Raw genomic sequence first — 18,383 nt, forward strand, 5'->3', positions numbered from 1 at the left:
TCTCGATTCCTTTATACCTGTACAACCAACCGTTATGCAATCAAAGTTAATATACTCTGTGAGCTCTGCTCAACTGAGTATAAAAATCATTTTTTAAGTGTATTGCAGAAAAATATTTAGAGTAACTAGGCGATTAAAAATTAACTAAAAGATTTATATTTTGGATTCTAAAAATAAAAACTGTAATAACTAAAAATGGATAGAAGTGCAGTGACTAGTTTATTAGAATCGACAGTAGAAGTAGTTGAACAGAATTTTAGGGAACAGTTGGCAGAATTAAAACAGGAATTTCAGAGTATTTTGAACCAACAAATAGAAGTGCTCAGGCCCGTAACTATTGTCCAAGGTGTGCAAAGTACCCACACGGACCTTAATTTAGTTAAGTCTCTACCGGAATTTAGGGGAAACATTTCTGAATACCCAGCATGGAGAGAAGCAGCTAGATTCGCGATAAGTTATTATACTGAGGGCTCGGAGCCTTATTATATTGCCATAGGTATTTTGCGCAACAAAATAACTTCAGCTGCTAATGAAAACCTTAGCGCCTTTAACACCCCAATAAATTTTAAAGCTATCATAACAAAGTTGGACCAGTTATATGCGGATAAAAGACCACTCCACATATTAGAGAACCAACTCAACACCTTGAGGCAGGGTAAAATGTCTATTAGTGAATATTATGATGCAGTTGATAGACAACTGACATTGATTTTGAATAAAAATATAATGACCTATAGCAGCAATGAGCAACTCACTCATGCATTTAATGTAAAGGCAAGGGAAAATGCTTTAAGGGTTTTTATTTCTGGTCTCAAGCGCCCACTTTGCGATACCCTTTTTTCTGCAAACCCACCTGACCTTCCCAGTGCAGTTACCGCAGCGCAAGAGTTGCAACATAATCGTGAACGATATGAGTTTGCACATACATATGCCTCGGGAAGATTACCACAATTGTATCAAAGTGCTCCATTGTCTAACACTTGGCCTCAACCGAATCGATAAACAATTCAGTACAATATCCTGTCCCGATGGAAATAGATCAGGGATCCTCTTGTTTCAGGCAAAATCCTCAAACAAGAACTAATAACTCGGAGCCATTCACCCATCAACGAGCATTCCACCAGGGAAATAGTTTAAATTATCAAAATTCTTATCAACAGCGGTCGCGTCAACAAGTCAACACTTTCGCCCCATCACAACAACAGCATAGGAGACCTTATGCTAATAACATATCCAATCAGGCATCCTTGCAACGGCAACAAGCCAACAATTTCGCCCAACCACAACAATAGGCGGAGCACGCTACGATCACACCACGGTGGCCGCCAAAAAAAAAAAAAAAAAAAAAAAAAAAAAAAAAAAAAAAAAAAACAACAACAGTGTAAGAGACCTTATACTAATAGGACCTCCACTGAGGCTCCTGCCCAAAAACTTCAGCGTATCAACGCTATGGGAAACGAGCCATATTCTCCCGAATTGGACGAATCTGAAGACCCATTTCTGGATGAACCCTACTGCTCCGAAATAGGAGCACCCAGTCACCAGATGAGATCAATTTTTTAGGCTAAGGTCCATCTTGCCCTTCATTACCCGAACGTTACCAAATGGGCAAGTTCTTAAAATTTTAGTAGATACGGGAACAGCGAAAAATTACATAAAAAGATATAACTTCTTGAAAGGTATAACCCCAATAAATTATCCCTTTCAATATAGATCTATTAATGGCGTAAATAAAATTTCTGAGAAATGTAAAGTAAATATCCTGGGATCGACTGTTACATTTTTTATACTTCCACAATTAGATACTTTTGATGGAATCATTGGGTATGATTTGTTAAAATATATCGAGGCAAATATTAACACTAAAGTTGGTCTCATTTTCCACAAAAACGGAAAAGAGAAACTTAACTTTTTTCAATGCCAAGAAGTAAACATGGCCCAAGCTAAAACTCTTGACGAACCCTGTAGTATCAAAATATTGAAGCAGCGTAATTCGAATGCGTTTGCGAATCCCAATAGAGCTCTCCCATATAACACAAATGTTATCGCAACAATAAACACTTTAACTGATAAGCCAATTTATTCAAGAAGCTACCCTTACCCAATCTCGGTAGGAAATTTTGTTAACAATGAAATTGAATCTCTGCTTAAAGACGGCATAATAAGAAAATCCTATTCACCCTATAATTCCCCTGTCCATGTAGTTTCAAAGGAAGGTTTAGACGACGACGGAAATCTAAATTTAAGAATGGTTATCGATTTCCGGAAACTAAATGAATACACTACATCTGACAAATATCCTATTCCCGATACTACAGTAATACTTTCAAATCTGGGCAAGTCAAAACTATTTACAACACTGGACCTTAAGTCTGGATTTCACCAAATTTTTCTTTCAGATAAAGACAGGTGCAAAACTGCATTCAGCGTAAACAACGGCAAATATGAGTTTTGTCGTTTGCCCTTTGGTTTGAAAAATGCACCGAGCATATTTCAAAGAACAATTGACGACATTTTGCGCGATGACATCGGGAAAATATGTCACGTTTACTTTGATGATATCATCATTTTTTCACCCGATGAAAGCTCTCATTACAAGCATGTCGATACCATATTGAAAAAAAATTGAACAAGCGGGAATGCGGCTATCGTTAGAAAAATCAAAATTTTTTAAAAATGAAGTCGAGTTTTTGGGTTTCACAGTCTCACACAGAGGAATCCAAACATATCCTAGCAAAGTAGATGCCATCCTTAATTACCAACAGCCAAAGTCGTTGAGATCGCTGCGGTCCTTTTTGGGTCTCTCGGCTATTACCGTAGGTTTATAAAAGACTATGCGCATATATCAAAACCCCTCACAAAATATTTAAGAGGCGATAATGTCCACGTTAGCAGTCGACAGTCTAAAAAAGTTAACATCTCCTTTGATGACGAAGCAGTCAAGGCCTTCAAGAAATTAAAAACTATTCTGGCCTCGGAAGACGTCCTTCTTCAGCACCCAGACTACTCTAAGCCGTTTGAGATAACAACCGATGCCTCATCCGTAGCCCTAGGAGCTGTACTTTCACAAAACGGCAAACCTATTACGATGATATCTCGTACACTGTCTAAGGCTGAAGAGAATTATGCTACAAACGAACGCGAACTTTTAGCTATAGTTTGGGCATTCCAAAAATTAAGGCATTACCTAGATGGTATTAAAAATATACATATCTTCACTGATCATCAGCCCCTCACATTTGCCATGTAGGGTAAAAATCCAAATTCCAAAATCAAAAGATGGACTGCATTCATAAACTCATTCGCGCCTAAAATATTTTTATAAGCCCGGAAAAGACAACAAAGTAGCTGATGCACTTTCGCGTCAATATATTCATAACCTTGACAACACAGATGATACAGTTCATAGTGAAATTTCTCTTTCTCATACAATTAAATCAATCAATTTAGAGCCCAATTGGTGCTGTTACCATCCAAGGTTAACAGCAAGTCCACCAAAATTTTTTTCAAAAAACTCCTTAGACACACCATACACCTTAAAACTGCGGAATATCTTCTACAAACAATCCGGTAAAAAGTTAACCCAAATGTAGTAAACGGAATCTGTTGCGATCTCGAAATCTTAGCAAGAGTCCAGTCGTTACTCCTGTCAAACTTCCCAGGTGTAAGATTCATCCACACAGAGAAATTGGTAATAGACCTAACAAAAAAGGAAGACCAAATCGAAGCTGCTACTATGGAGCACAACAGAGCCCATCGCTCAATCCAAGAAAACTGCAAACAATTGATTTCTGAATATTTTTTCCCAGATATAAAGAAAACTTTATTAACAATAGCTAAAAGCTGTAAAACATGCCTGGAAAATAAATATAATAGACACCCAATAAAAACTGATATAGGCCAAACACCAATTCCAGAATATCCCGGTGAAATCCTCCACGTAGATATTTTCTCTGTTGAGAAATTTCACTTCTTTACCTGCATAGATAAATTTTCCAAATTTGCAATTACGATTCCCATTGAAACCAGATCAACGACTGATATTAAAACGGCTTTATTAATAATATTGAATAAGTTCAAAAAAACCAAAACAATCGTGTCCGATAATGAAAAATCTCTTCATTCGAATACAATATCTAATATGTTAAAATATCATTTCAATATTGAACAATTTTTCATACCACCCTTACACAGTAAAAGTAATGGGCAAATCGAAATAGTGCATTCAACGCTAACAGAAATTGCTCGATGCATAAAAGCCGAACAAAATATAACAGATATTAAAGAAGTAATCTTACTTGCAACATATAAATATAACAATTCCATACATTCGACTGTAAATTCAAAACCACTTGATATTATTAATGATTTCACCAAAGATCACCTTGACTTAGTTAAAGCAGCACTTACTACTGCCCAAGATAATATCGTTAAAAAAGGAAGTAACAATCAGAAAATATTTCAAGAAGGTGAAAAAGTATATGTTCGCCGCAATAAACGTTTAGGGAATAAGTTAAATAAGGTGTACGTTGAAAATACAGTTCAAAAAGATTTGGGTACAACTGTCCTAATAAATGGCAAAAAAGTCCATAAAGATAATTTAAGGTAAAATTTTATCACAAAATGCCAATTGTTGAAAACAAAATTTTTTCTAACGACTTCTACTGTTCGCACTAAAGCTAGTGTTAATCAATTTCGATTTAAACATATTTCATTATAATTTTGCCATAACATTTTTTTACTAGTAATTGAGATTTATGCTAGAATAATTTGAAAAGTTCGAAAAATCACATTTTTTTAATAGGGGAGGAAATTATTATATAAACAAACGTACATGTGCATACGGCAGCTTTAATTTCCCTAACATTGATTAATAAAAGTTAGAAACCATGCAATTAATTTAATAAATCATATTTAAAAATCTTTTTTATTGCCCAAAATTTATTCATTATTAAAAAATGAAAAAAGAGATTTTTACTAAGACACCGGATTTTTACAAATCATTATTATTAAATTGTTAATTAAAAGTATTTAATAGCCAAAAAAATCGTACATATGCATACGACACGTATAATTTTGTTAACATATCCTAAGTGACCCAAAAATGTGTTAAATATGCTAATTAAAGCAAATTACGGCAGAATATTGTTGGCCGAATATAAATAGCTTTGTAAAAAAAAAATATATGAAAAGTTAAACATTTTCACTTATTACATTTTTGTTCAAGCGTGGCTTTTGCCGTTGTCATATTTAATAAGTACAAGAACAACGCGAACGTGTAAGCTCTAATAATATAATTAAAAACCAAATTCTGAGTAGTTCTTAAAAAGCTAATTATAAAAAATACATTTTTTTTATTGAAATTTTCGTACGTTCATATATTTAACGTAGTAACAAAACTATAAATAATGAAAAAAAAAAAACAAATTTTGAATTGTTCTCGAAAACGCTAATTAAAATTTTTTACAAATATATTTAATTAAAGAATTAATAAAGTAATTACAAAGCAAATTTTGAATTATAATTATAAAAACTAAACAACTAATTATTTTTTTTTCTCTATATATTTAATTTAGTGAAAAAAAAACTATAAATATATAGTTATAAAAACAATTCTTTTTTTGATAATTCGATATTATTAAAACACAACTTTTGAATTGTCATTAAAAACGCTAATATAAAAACCAAACAACTACACTTCTTTTTCTCAATAAAATTTTCGCACAGATACGTTTATATGTACCTATATGTAATTTAGTAAAAAAAAAAATTATAAATAATGTAATTAAAAAACAAGTTAGGAATTGTCCTTAAAAAACGCTAATTATAAAATTTGAATTTTTTTTTTACTTAAATGTTTACTATGAAGAATATAAATAAAACACTCATTTTTAATTGTACTTTTTTACCGGAATATTCGTATGCTTTTATTTTTGATTTAGTAACAAAATTAAAAAAAAAAAAACTCCGAATATTATAATTAAAAAAACCTAAAATCTGAAATTTTCCTTAAAAATACTAATTAAAGTTGTTGTAAAGATATGTTTATTATTTAATTTAGTAACAAAAGCTAAAATATTTAGCTTAATATTGCTCAAAATGTCAAACCAAAAGATTTAAAATACCTGATACCAAAATTTTCTTTTCCACAAGTCATTAGTAAACTTATTCACTTGCAAAAAAATCAATTAAGATATAGTTATAAGTTTTAGATTAAGCTGTATGTATTTATAATTTCGTCGTATCAGGGACGCTCCGAACTTAAGAAGGGGAGGAGTTAAGGTATGATACCACCACCTAAATAACAAAGGCATTTCCTTGCATATAACCTGCTGCAGAAATAGGCAATACCAGGGCAACAGAAAACTAAAGCGTAAATAGTCAGTTGATGCAGCTTACCAACAATCCAACTACATTAGAAACATAACTTGCCTAAATGCCTGACATCCCAGCATAGCAATAACAATTGCACGAGTTGGGTACGCAGCCCAATATGCGTGAGCAACATCATATGCGTGAGCTCGTTTATTATCACAACAAAGGGTGATCGCCGCTTGCACTTATCTTAGCAACAGCAGGCTGGGCATGCAGCACATAAGCATCGCCTGCTTTACCACCCACTGCATAGCAAGCAAAGCTTGGTTGACAAGCTTGTCAGGTAGGCCAGCAGCCTACGCCGCGATATGAAGTGATGTGCGTCTGATCAGCACAACTCTGTTGCTAGGTCGCTAGCAATAACATCAAAGCGACCTATTCTGCATAACAACATGATGGGCATACAGCACACAAGCATTGCCCGCCTTACCACCCACTGCATAGCAAGCAACGTTTGGTTGACGAGCTTGGTAGGTAGGCCAGCGGTACAACAGGTTATGCCTTGATATGACTGATGCTAGGTTGCTAGCAATAGCATCATAACGACCTTTTTCTGCACAACAACATCAACAGGTGAATACCGCTGATCACAAGGGTATTTAAGGCGGTATCATCGCCCTTCAAAGGCAGTTCTTCTTTGGAAGTAAAGTAAGGTTGCAAAGCAACCAATTTAATTTATTAAATGAAAGTGATTAACTAATATAAAATAAAGTTTGTGTTTTATTTGGAATAAGCAATATGACTTGCTTAACTTGTATAAGGGACACTCTCATATATCTACATACTTAAAAGATTATTTTGCAAACAGCGATTGTCTTTTATTTGGGATTCTTATGAGTGCCAGATGTTTTGACCTCCAGGGCATATTTTGTGCGTAAGCATATGAGCTTGAATGTATGTATGTTTTTGTCTTTCCCAGTAGTAAGGAACAGAACGCAACAACCAAGACCTTCTTTGAGATGACTACTATTTTTTAACAAGACACCTAAGGCAATACTTCAGACCTTACAATCTCTAGTTTGCGCTATCGTTTGAATACATTATACGTTTTTTCATGTAATTGGTATTAGTATAATGACTCGTCAAATTTGAACATAGACTTGGCAATATCATGAAATCGGCTTGTTATACAACGTCAAATGCATTTGCCGTCCGTTTTGACTGCAAATGTCAATTAAAATGACCAATAAGTGAAAACCACAATTGCCCAACGACATGGTAAATTTGATATTGAAATTTTATTCTGACCTAATGAAAACCCAGCACAAGAAGATATCGTGCTTTGGTGCGAACCAGAAACTACAACGTTATTATAAAATGTTCAAACCGAACTGAAGACCCGGTACGATTCACTCTTTCAGTGTGTAGTTTGAATCACTTAACCGACTACTTTCAGGTTTTGATTTCAAGTCTATACTTTTTTAAATTAAGTGGCTTAAAACATTATGTGCTCTAATGCTTGAGATGTTTGATATGAGTCTTGCTATTGCTCAAATGCTATATGTAAGTTTTATTAAAAAGAACTTAAATATTTTTCTTCTGGGTTATATTTACTTATACTCATTCATAACATGAATTCAGGTAATCCATTTACCATTTTGAAGTGCCATTTGTTGTTTTTACCACAAAAAACTCCGTACTATCCGGTAATTATCACTTATTGATATTGTTTGTGCATATGTATGTATGTATGTAAATGTCATGTTGGCATCCTTGCCTTAGGGAAAATCCATTAATTATAACTAAATGGAATTTCGAGTACACAAATTAACTTTCCTTTTCTTGGCAAAACAAAAATAAACATACAAACTGACAATTTGCAAGTACAAACATATGTATGTGAGATAATCCGAAGTAAAAGTAAATATTTGTCATACTTTTTGCGTGAATATATAAATGCTATGACATACCTATTTCTAAGCGTATTATTAGGCTGTCTCAGTATTCGTATGAACAATTTTTTATTTCTTTCCATAAGTATTGTATTATTTTCTTAAGGGTTCTAGTAAAACATGTATTTTAAACAAGTAAAGAAGGTTAAGTTCGGGTGTAGCCGAACATTACATACTCAGTTGAGAGCTATGGTGACAACTTAAGGGAAAATAACCATGTAGGAAAATGAACCGAGGGTAATCCTGGAATGTGTTTGTTTGACATGTGTATCAAATGGAAGGTATCAAAGAGTATTTTAAGAGGAAGTGGGCCATAGTTCTATAGGTGGACGCCATTTAGGGATATCGCCATAAAGGGGGATCAGGGTTGATTCTAGATTTTGTTTGTACGATATGGGTATCAAATGAAAGGGATTAATGACATTTTAAAAGGGAGAGGGCCTTAGTTCTATAGGTGGACGCTTTTTCGAGATATCGCCATAAAGGTGGACCAGGGGTGACTCTAGAATGTGTTTGTACGATATGGGTACCAAATTAAAGGTATTAATGAGGGTTTTAAAAGGAGTGGTGGTAGTTGTATAGGTGATCGCCTTTTCGAGATATCGGCTTAAAGGTGGACCAGGCGTGACTCTAGAATGCGTTTGTACAATATGGGTATCAAACGAAAGGTGTTAATGAGCATTTTAAAGGGAGTGGGCCTTAGTTCTATAGGTGGACGCCTTCTCGAGATATCGCCATAAAGGTGGACCAGGTGTGACCTTTTAATTTGTTTGTACGATATGGGTATCAAATGAAAGGGGTTAATGAGCATTTCAAAAGGGAGTGGGCCTTAGTTCTATAGGTGGACGCCTTTTCGAGATATCGCCATAAAGCTGTACCAGGGGTGACTCTAGAATACGTTTGTACAATATGGGTATCAAACGAAAAGTGTTAAAGAGTATTTCAAAAGGGCGTGGGGCTTAGTTCTATAGGTGGACGCCTTTTCGAGATATCGCCATAAGGGTGGACCAGGGGTGACTCTAGAATGTGTTTGTACGATATCGGTATCAAATTAAAGGTACTAGTGAGGGTTTTAAAAGGGAGTGGGCCTTAGTTCTATAGGTGGACGCCTTTTCGAGATATCGCCATAAAGGTGTACCAGGGGTGACTCTAGAATACGTTTGTACAATATGGGTATCAAACGAAAGGTGTTAATCAGTATTTCAAAAGGGCGTGGGGCTTAGTTCTATAGGTGGACGCCTTTTCGAGATATCGCCATAAGGGCGGAGCAGGGGTGACTCTGGAATGTGTTTGTACGATATCGGTATCAAATTAAAGGTATTAATGAGTATTTCAAAAGGGAGTGGCCCTTAGTTCTATAGGTGGATGCCTTTTCGAGATATCGCCATAAGGGTGAACCAGGGGTGACTCTAGAATGCGTTTGTTCAATATGGGTATCATACTGTAACGAATTTGCTGCAAATCCTCTTATTTGCCCCTTTTGCTAGGTTCGTATCGCTAAACTGTTGAATAAATAACTCCAATATTGAATAATGCAAAAATGGCCTTTATTAAAATGCTTCACAATAACACTCAAACTGTGCAACGAATAGCTTAATAACCAAACTGATAGCTCAAATGAAACTCCACTATTCAAAATAATACTGCTATTGCTCGCTAGATATCGTGTTAATCAAACTGCTTGACAACTCAAATCAAACTGAATTACTTCTTACTCGCCTGCACCGCTTTTATAGTTTACGCTGCATACTTCTAGGCTCTTCGATTTCCAGAAGTTACTAGTTGTTTCGGCTACAAAATCGCCAGCCACAACTACGTGCACAGATTATTGCCCTCTCTTGTGACCACTCAGATAAGATATATGCATGTGTTTGTAGTTTACAGTCTCCCGCACACACATAAGCGTATAAGTAAATTCATCGGTGTGTGACATCTCATCTCTCGCTGCCTTGTATGTAAATGTTGCTCGTCGGAATGTGTACATATGTGTAGACGCAATTATTGATTCGTTTATGTCGATACATAATGATTGAATTATTAATGTGAATTCACGTCACTGCTTAGCATCGGACTGGAGATGGCAGCACTCCTCAGTTTTGCTAATATTCGTAACAATACGAAAGGTGTTAATGAGCATTTTAAAGGGAGTGGGCCTTAGTTCTATAGGTGGTCGCCTCTTCCAGATATCGCCATAAAGGTGGATATGGGTATCAAATGAAAGGTGTTAATGAGTCTTTTTAAAAGGGAGTGAGCCTTAGTTCTATAAGTGGTCGCTTTTTCGAGATATCGCTATAAAGGTGGACCAGGGGTGACTCTAGAATATGTTTGTACGGTATGGGTATCAAATGAAATATGTTAATGAGTATTTTAAAAGGGCGTGGGGCTTTGTTCGATATATCGCCATAAAGGTGGACCAGGGGTGACTCTAGAATGTGTTTGTACGATATGGGCATCAAATTAAAGGTATTAATGAGGCTTTTAATAGGGAGTGGTGGTAGTTGTATATGTGAAGGCGTTTTCCAGATATCGACCAAATTGTGAACCAGGGTGACCCAGAACATCATCTGCTGGATACCGCTAATTTATTTATATATATAATACCACGAACAGTATTTCTGCCAAGATTTCAAGGTTTTTTTATTTCGCCCTGCAGAACTTTTTCATTTCATTCTACTTAATATGGACGGTGTCACACCCATTTTACAAAGTTTTTTTCTAAAGTTATATTTTGCGTCAATAAAACAATCCAAATACCATGTTTCATCCCTTTTTTCGTATTTGGTATAGAATTATGGCATTTTTTTCGTTTTTGGTAATTTTCGATATTGAAAAAGTGGGCGTGGTCATAGTCGGATTTCGGCCATTTTTTATACCAATACAAAGTGAGTTAAGATAAGTACGTGAACTGAGTTTAGTAAACTTATATCGATTTTGCTCAAGTTATCGTGTTAACGGCCGAGCGGAAGGACAGACGGTCCACTGTGTATAAAAACTGGGCGCGGCTCCAACCGATTTCGCCCTTTTTCACAGAAATAAGTTATTGTGCCAGATTCTAAGCCCCTACCAAATTTAACAAGGATTGGTAAATTTTTGTTCGACTTATGGCATTAAAAGTATCCTAGACAAATTAAATGAAAAAGGGCGGAGCCACGCCCATTTTGAAATTTTCTTTTATTTTTGCATTTTGTTGCACCATATCATTACTGGTGTTGAATGTTGACATAACCCTGGACGGTCATCCTTATTTTTTGTACATTAACGTCATCCTTCGTCATTATGACGACGACCTATTTTAAACCCATTTTCAGAAGGGTGTGAGTAGAAATAATGAACGCGTTTTATTTTATTTTTTTAATTTATTTCATTATTGGTAAATACAAATCAAAAATAAAAAGAAAAACTTATATTAAATTTCATCACGATATCTTCAACGACTGCCAAATTACAGCTTGCAAAACGTTTAAATTACCTTATTTTAAAAGTGGGAAGTGCCATGCGCATTGTCCAAAATTTTACTAATTTTCTATTCTGCGTCATAAGGTCAACCCATCTACTAAGTTTCATAGCTTTATCCGTCCTGAGTAATGAATTATCGCACTTTTTATGTTTTTCGAAATATTCGATGTCGAAAAAGTGGACGTAGTTATCGTCCGATTTCGTTCATTTTAAGTAGTGATCTGAGGTGAGTGCCCAGGGACTTACATACCAAATTTCATTAAGATACCTCAAAATTTACTCAAGTTATCGTGTTTACGGGCAGACGGACGGACGGACGGACATGGCTAAATGAGTTTCTTTTTTCGCCCAGATCATTTTGATATATAGAAGTCTATATCTATCTCGATTAGTTTCTGCCGTTAAAGATTACCGTTATGCGAACAAAATTAATATACTCTGTGAGCTCAGCTCAGCTGAGTATAAAAAATGTAGAATATTGTATTAAATTTTAAAAAATTATAAAATCCGTAAGAATTCCCGTACGAGTAAAAGAATACTTGTCCGACAATACCCATAGGTGAGCAAAGAAAATCTGTATGACAGTACCCGTAAGGGTATAACGGAGAGTAGAAAAAAGAGGAAGTATCGAACAGTACAAAAAGGATCTATCCGACAATACTCGTAGGGGTATAAAGAAGACCAGTGCGAGAAGAAGAATTTGACATTTGCTTTGACTAAGGGTGTTGGCACACTGCAAGTGAATTTATTTTTCCCACTCGTTGGTAACTTTTCTACATTTTTCGCAATTAAAATTGCAATATAACAAATGAATACGACACAAAATATGTTAGCAAGTATTTTTGTTGTATAGGGAGAATGTTTGAAGCAGTGCTTCGCGAAATTTTGTATGTGAATGGGCAAGGCAAAATAAACTTCAATTGTCAAGTCTGGAGTTTCTTCATATGGCGATGTTACTGGAATGCGTAAGCTTGTGTTAAATGCATCTATATGAAAAATTTGATTGTGCCGCGGCCTTTGGCACAAAGTGTGCTTTCAAAGGCATAGCACATGCTTGGTTGGGTGTGCGTGAGATTAACGTTCAGGGCGAGCATTTCATAACGTTTATGACGTTAACGAACTGGCTTCGGTAAGCGATGAAACGAAACGAAAACATTTCGTTAAGTTTATTTTTTTAAGTGATTCAAGGTTCAATTCGAGCTCAAAGCCAGAACAATAATTTTTTTCTAATGATAATTATTGTTTGATTTTTAATAATCGGGGATTGCCCATATTGCTTTTTTTAAATGTATGAAAACATTTATTTGAAGCAATTTTTTAATTTTTATAATTTATTTAATAATTTGGGAAAAATTTAAACAACGTGACATCAGGACGGACAAGGCGACAGCTGTTTCGATTATATCTTGTAAATCTCTTCAAAGCCTTTTCTCCCGGGAGTGGGAGTCGAACTCGCACCCCTACGATAGTTGAAATGGTTGTAAACGCATTCAGCTACGTCATGCCTGTTGTGAAGTCTTTCCCAATAAAAGATTAAAATATGCATAAAAGATTAAAATATGCAAAAAGAAGGCAATTGGGAAAGACTTCACAACAGGCATGACGTAGCTGAATGCGTTTACAACCATTTCAACTATCGTTGGGGTGCGAGTTCGACTCCCACTCCCGGGAGAAAAGGCTTTGAAGAGATTTACAAGGTATAATCGAAACAGCTGTCGCCTTGTCCGTCCTGATGTCACGTTGTTTAAATTTTTCCCAAATTATTAAATAATTATTGTTATTTTTTAATTTTTCTAAATTAGAAAAATTGTATTTTGTTTTTGGAATAGTAAGTAGAAAATTTTTCAGACAACCTGCCATAGCTGCGCAGATAGATCCATTTCGAAGGGTGCTAAGCCTTCATCATCAGAACGCTTTAGGCACGCTGCGCAGCTATGGCAGGTTATCTGAAAAATTTTCTACTTACTATTCCAAAAACAAAATACAATTTTTCAAATTTAGAAAAATTAAAAAATAAGAGTAATTATCATTAGAAACAAATTATTGTTCTGGCCTTGAGCTCGAATCGAACCTTGAATCATTTATCAATAGGCCGATAAAACAAGATCAATTGTTTATTTTTTTATTTAAAAAACACGAAATGCCATGGCTTCGTTCGTTGTGCACTCTTGCTCTAAACCCTTTCCCATCGACTTTCCCACTTGACGTAATTAGAGAAATCGTATAAGTTGCAATATGCAGAATTTCGGTCCGGTTCATTGTGTGCCATACTAAGTGTGTCAACTAAGCGGTAAACGTCAAAATTACAAACAGCCTACTAGCTCGCCCAGAGTTGAATTTTTAGTAGGCCCACTTTAAGCTGAGTTGCATTTGATAGTTTAATAAAACTTTGTAGTATTTGTCGTTTCGGTGAGCTGCAGGATGAAACGCCGGTTCACATTCTCTACGAATGCATCGCTCTGGCAAGGCAGAGACTCTCCCATCTAGGTGGTATGACTTTTAATCCCTATGTGGCATGGAGTAAAAAGCCTGAAGAGGTACTTAGATATATCAAAAGCCTCCACATAAAAACTAAGCTGAAAAATTATGCACAATAGATCTACTGTTTTCCAAAATGTTCCCAAAATGTATATTTATTTTCATAGTCTACCAACATATCGAGTTTTACTATTTAATCTATCTTTGGTAAAACGTCATTCCGCCCGTTTTCAGTACAAACCTATTCAGAGCCTAGATAAGCTAATATGCCAAATTTCGTAAAGATATCTCAATTTGAACTCTAGTTATAGTGTTAGTGGCTGAACGGTCAGACGGACCTAGGACATTGCTTAAACAAAATATTTTTCGGTGCTTATAATTTTGATATAAGGGAGTATACCTATATCAATTTCGATTCCTTTATACCATCACCTACCACCGTTAAATATTTTCATTGACCCAGGGTTGCTTACATACCTTTTGTGACTGTAAGAACATTTCCAGTGGTCTGTAGAGGAATTATGTAAGGTTTCATAAAAATACCGTTATTTAAATGAAAATTATTGCAAACAACCGTGTGGTGATGAATTTACGGAAGGATGGCCGGAGAGAAAGGTGACCAATGTTAGATGTTGACTAAGAGTTGGTCACACTTATGTAGACCTGCTGAAAGAGATTGGTTTAGTTCAACCCGATTCCCGATTGGTTTGGTTAATTAGGTTGCAGTATCTGGCCAATAAATAAAATAAAGACCACACATATCCTTAATGTGTTACATCGACCGATTTCGTTTAGATACGCAGAGGAAATAAGCAACTCCTAGCCCTAACTTATGTTATACTAGCCTTTAGCCGCGGCCCCGTCCGCAAGGAGAAAATTAAATATATGGGATATTCACGTTAGCCCGCTTATCAAGTTATCTGTTTAAAAAGATGTTTCTGTCTAATACATTTTATTTTTGTAATAGAGTAAAAAAGGAACTAAATGAGCTGATAACCTGATAGGATCCCCAAATGATCCCGAAATTATCCAGAAAAATCCACGAAATGACCCCGACGCTATAGCGGACAGATCCCGAAAATCATCTAGAAATGCCACGGAAGGGTCTCCAAAATTTCCCGGAATAGTCCCAAAAAACCCGAAATGACAACGACACGATTCTAGATTTATCCAGAGAACAACAAAGAAATGATGCCTGAAGGGTACCAAAATGATCCCGAAATAGTCCCGAAAAAGTTCCGAAATGACCCTGACGGGCTCCCGCACGGTTCTCAAAAACCATGCAGAAAATATCGAGGAAGGGTCCTTTGGGGATCCACGACGGATCGCGAAAACCATACAGAAATGATTCCGGAAGGGTCCCAAAATGATCCTGTATTAGTCCCGAAAAAGTCCCGAAATGACCCCGGCGGGATCCCGAAAACCATCCAGAAATGATCCCGGAAGGGTCTCGATATGACCCAAACGGGATTACAAATAGGGTGAAGATAATTATAAAACCATGTTAATAAGACAGCAGGCGCGTTGGAGCGAATGAAGAGTTACAAAGAAACATACAGGTAAAGCTAATAAAAGCGGGCTAATAAAAAGAATTGAAGGAGGGCGGATGGCGGGAGGAGGAGAGTACCACTGATCGTTTTTCCAAAATTGTTTAGATCTCGATCTGTATGAGCCAGATACGAAAAATTATTGATTTAGGAGAAAATTTACATTGAGATATAACAATTTATAGATTTTGCACGAGAGGGGGAAAGGAGGGAGGGGGGGTGTATCACTGCTCATTTTGTAAGCCCTCGACTTATTTGACCCATTGAGTTTGTAATATTGGTGAAGGTCAGTATACGTTAAGTTATACTGTGTAAAAATTATTAAAAAGTAATTATTCGAAGGGGTCGTGGAACCCCGCCCCCTTTCCATGTTCGAAAAAAATTTCACCAGTAGAGTATTGTCTGTGTTCCAAATTTCAACAAAATCCGTGAAGCCGTTCTGGCGTGATTCAGTCACATATACGAAAAAATACAATAATTAAATTATAACTGTTCCTAGGGGGCGGGGACCTCCCCCTTTTCATAAAAGTATAGCTAGTAGATCCTTCTAGACTATTGGCTATACGTGTGCCAAATTTCATCCAAATCCGTCCAGCCGTTCTTGCGTGATTGAGTCACAAAGACAAACGTCTGGACAAACATACAAACATACAAACAAAAACATCCAAACTTTCCCATTTATAATATACTAGCCTTTACCCGCGGCCCCGTCCGCAAGGAGAAAATTAAATATATGGGATATTCACGTTAGCCTGCTTATCAAGTTATCTGTTTAAAAAGATGTTTCTGTCTAATACATTTTATTTTTGTAATTGAGTAAAAAAGAACTAAATGAGCTGATAACCTGATAGGATCCACAAATGATCCCGAAATTATCCATAAAAATCCACGAAAAGACCCCGACGCTATCGCGGACATATCCCGAAAACCATCTAGAAATGCCACGGAAGGGTCTCCAAAAGTTCCCGGAATAGTCCCAAAAAACCCGAAATGACAACGACACGATTCTAGACTTATCCAGAGAACCACAAAGAAATGATGCCTGAAGGGTACCAAAATGATCCCGAAATAGTCCCGAAAAAGTTCCGAAATGACCCTGACGGGCTCCCGGACGGTTCTCAAAAACCCTCCAGAAAATATCCAGGAAGGGTCCTTAGGTGATCCACGACGGATCGCGAAAACCATACAGAAATGATTCCGGAAGGGTCCCAAAATGATCCCGTATTAGTCCCGAAAAAGTCCTGAAATGACCCCGACGGGATCCCAGACGGATTCCGAAAACTATCCAGAATTGATGCCGGAATGTCCTCAAATGATCCCCTAATAGTCCCGAAATTCCCGAAACCCATCCAGAAATTATGCCGAAAGGGTCTCCAAATGATCCCGTGTTAGTCGATAAAAAGTCCGAAATAACCCCGACGGGATCCCGGACGGATCCTCAAATTCATATAGAAATGATGCCGGAAGGTACCTTAAATGATCCCGAAATAGTACCGAAATGACCCCGACGGGATCCCGGACGGATCCCGAAACATCTAGAAATGATGCCGGAAGGTACCCCAAATGATCCCGAAATAGTCCCGAAATGACTCCGACGGGATACTGGACGGATCCCGAAAACCATCCAGAAATGATGCCGAAAGCGTCCCCAAATGGTCCCGTGTTAGTCTAGAAAAACCCGAAATGACCCCGCCGGGATCCCGGACGGATCCTCAAAACCATATAGAAATGATGCCGGAAGGTACCCCAAAGGATCCCGAAATAGTTCCGTAATGAACCTGACGGGATCCCGAACGGATCCCGTAAACCATCTAGAAATGGTGCCGGAAGGTATCTCAAATGATCCCGAAATAGTACCGAAATGACCCTGACGGGATCCCGGACGGATCCCGAAAACCATCTAGAAATGATGCCGGAAGGTACCCCAAATGATCCCGATATAGTCCCGAAATGGCCCCGACGGTTTCCCGGACGGATCCCGAAAACCATCCAGAAATGATGCCGAAAGCGTCCCCAAATGATCCCGTATTAGTCGAGAAAAAGTCCCGAAATGACCCCGACGGGTTCCCGGATGGATCCCGAAAAGCATCAAGATATGATGCCGAAAGGGTCCCGAAATGATCCCGTATAAGTCGAGAAAAAGTCCCGAAGTGACCAAGACGGGATCCCGGATGGATACCGAAAACCATCCAGAAATGATGCCGAAAGCGTCCCCAAATGATCCCGTATTAGTCGAGAAAAAGTCCCGAAATGACCCCGACGGGTTCCCGGACGGATCCCGAAAAGCATCCAGATATGATGCCAAAAGGGTCCCCAAATGATCCCGTATAAGTCGAGAAAAAGTCGCGAAATGACCAAGACGGGATCCCCGACGGATCCCGAAAACCATCTAGCAATGATGACGGAAGCTACCCTAAATGATCCTGTATTAGTCGAGAAGAAGTCCCGAAATTACCACGACGGGATCCCGGACGGATCCCGAAAACCATCTAGAAATGATGCTGGAAGGTACCCCAAATGATCCCGAAATAGTCCCGAAATGACTCCGACGGGATACCGGACGGATCCCGAAAACCATCCAGAAATGATGCCGAAAGCGTCCCCAAATGATCCGTATTAGTCGAGAAAAAGTCCC

This window comes from Eurosta solidaginis, chromosome 2 (assembly GCF_040869045.1).
Source record: "Eurosta solidaginis isolate ZX-2024a chromosome 2, ASM4086904v1, whole genome shotgun sequence".
Taxonomy (NCBI): Eukaryota; Metazoa; Arthropoda; class Insecta; order Diptera; family Tephritidae; genus Eurosta; species Eurosta solidaginis.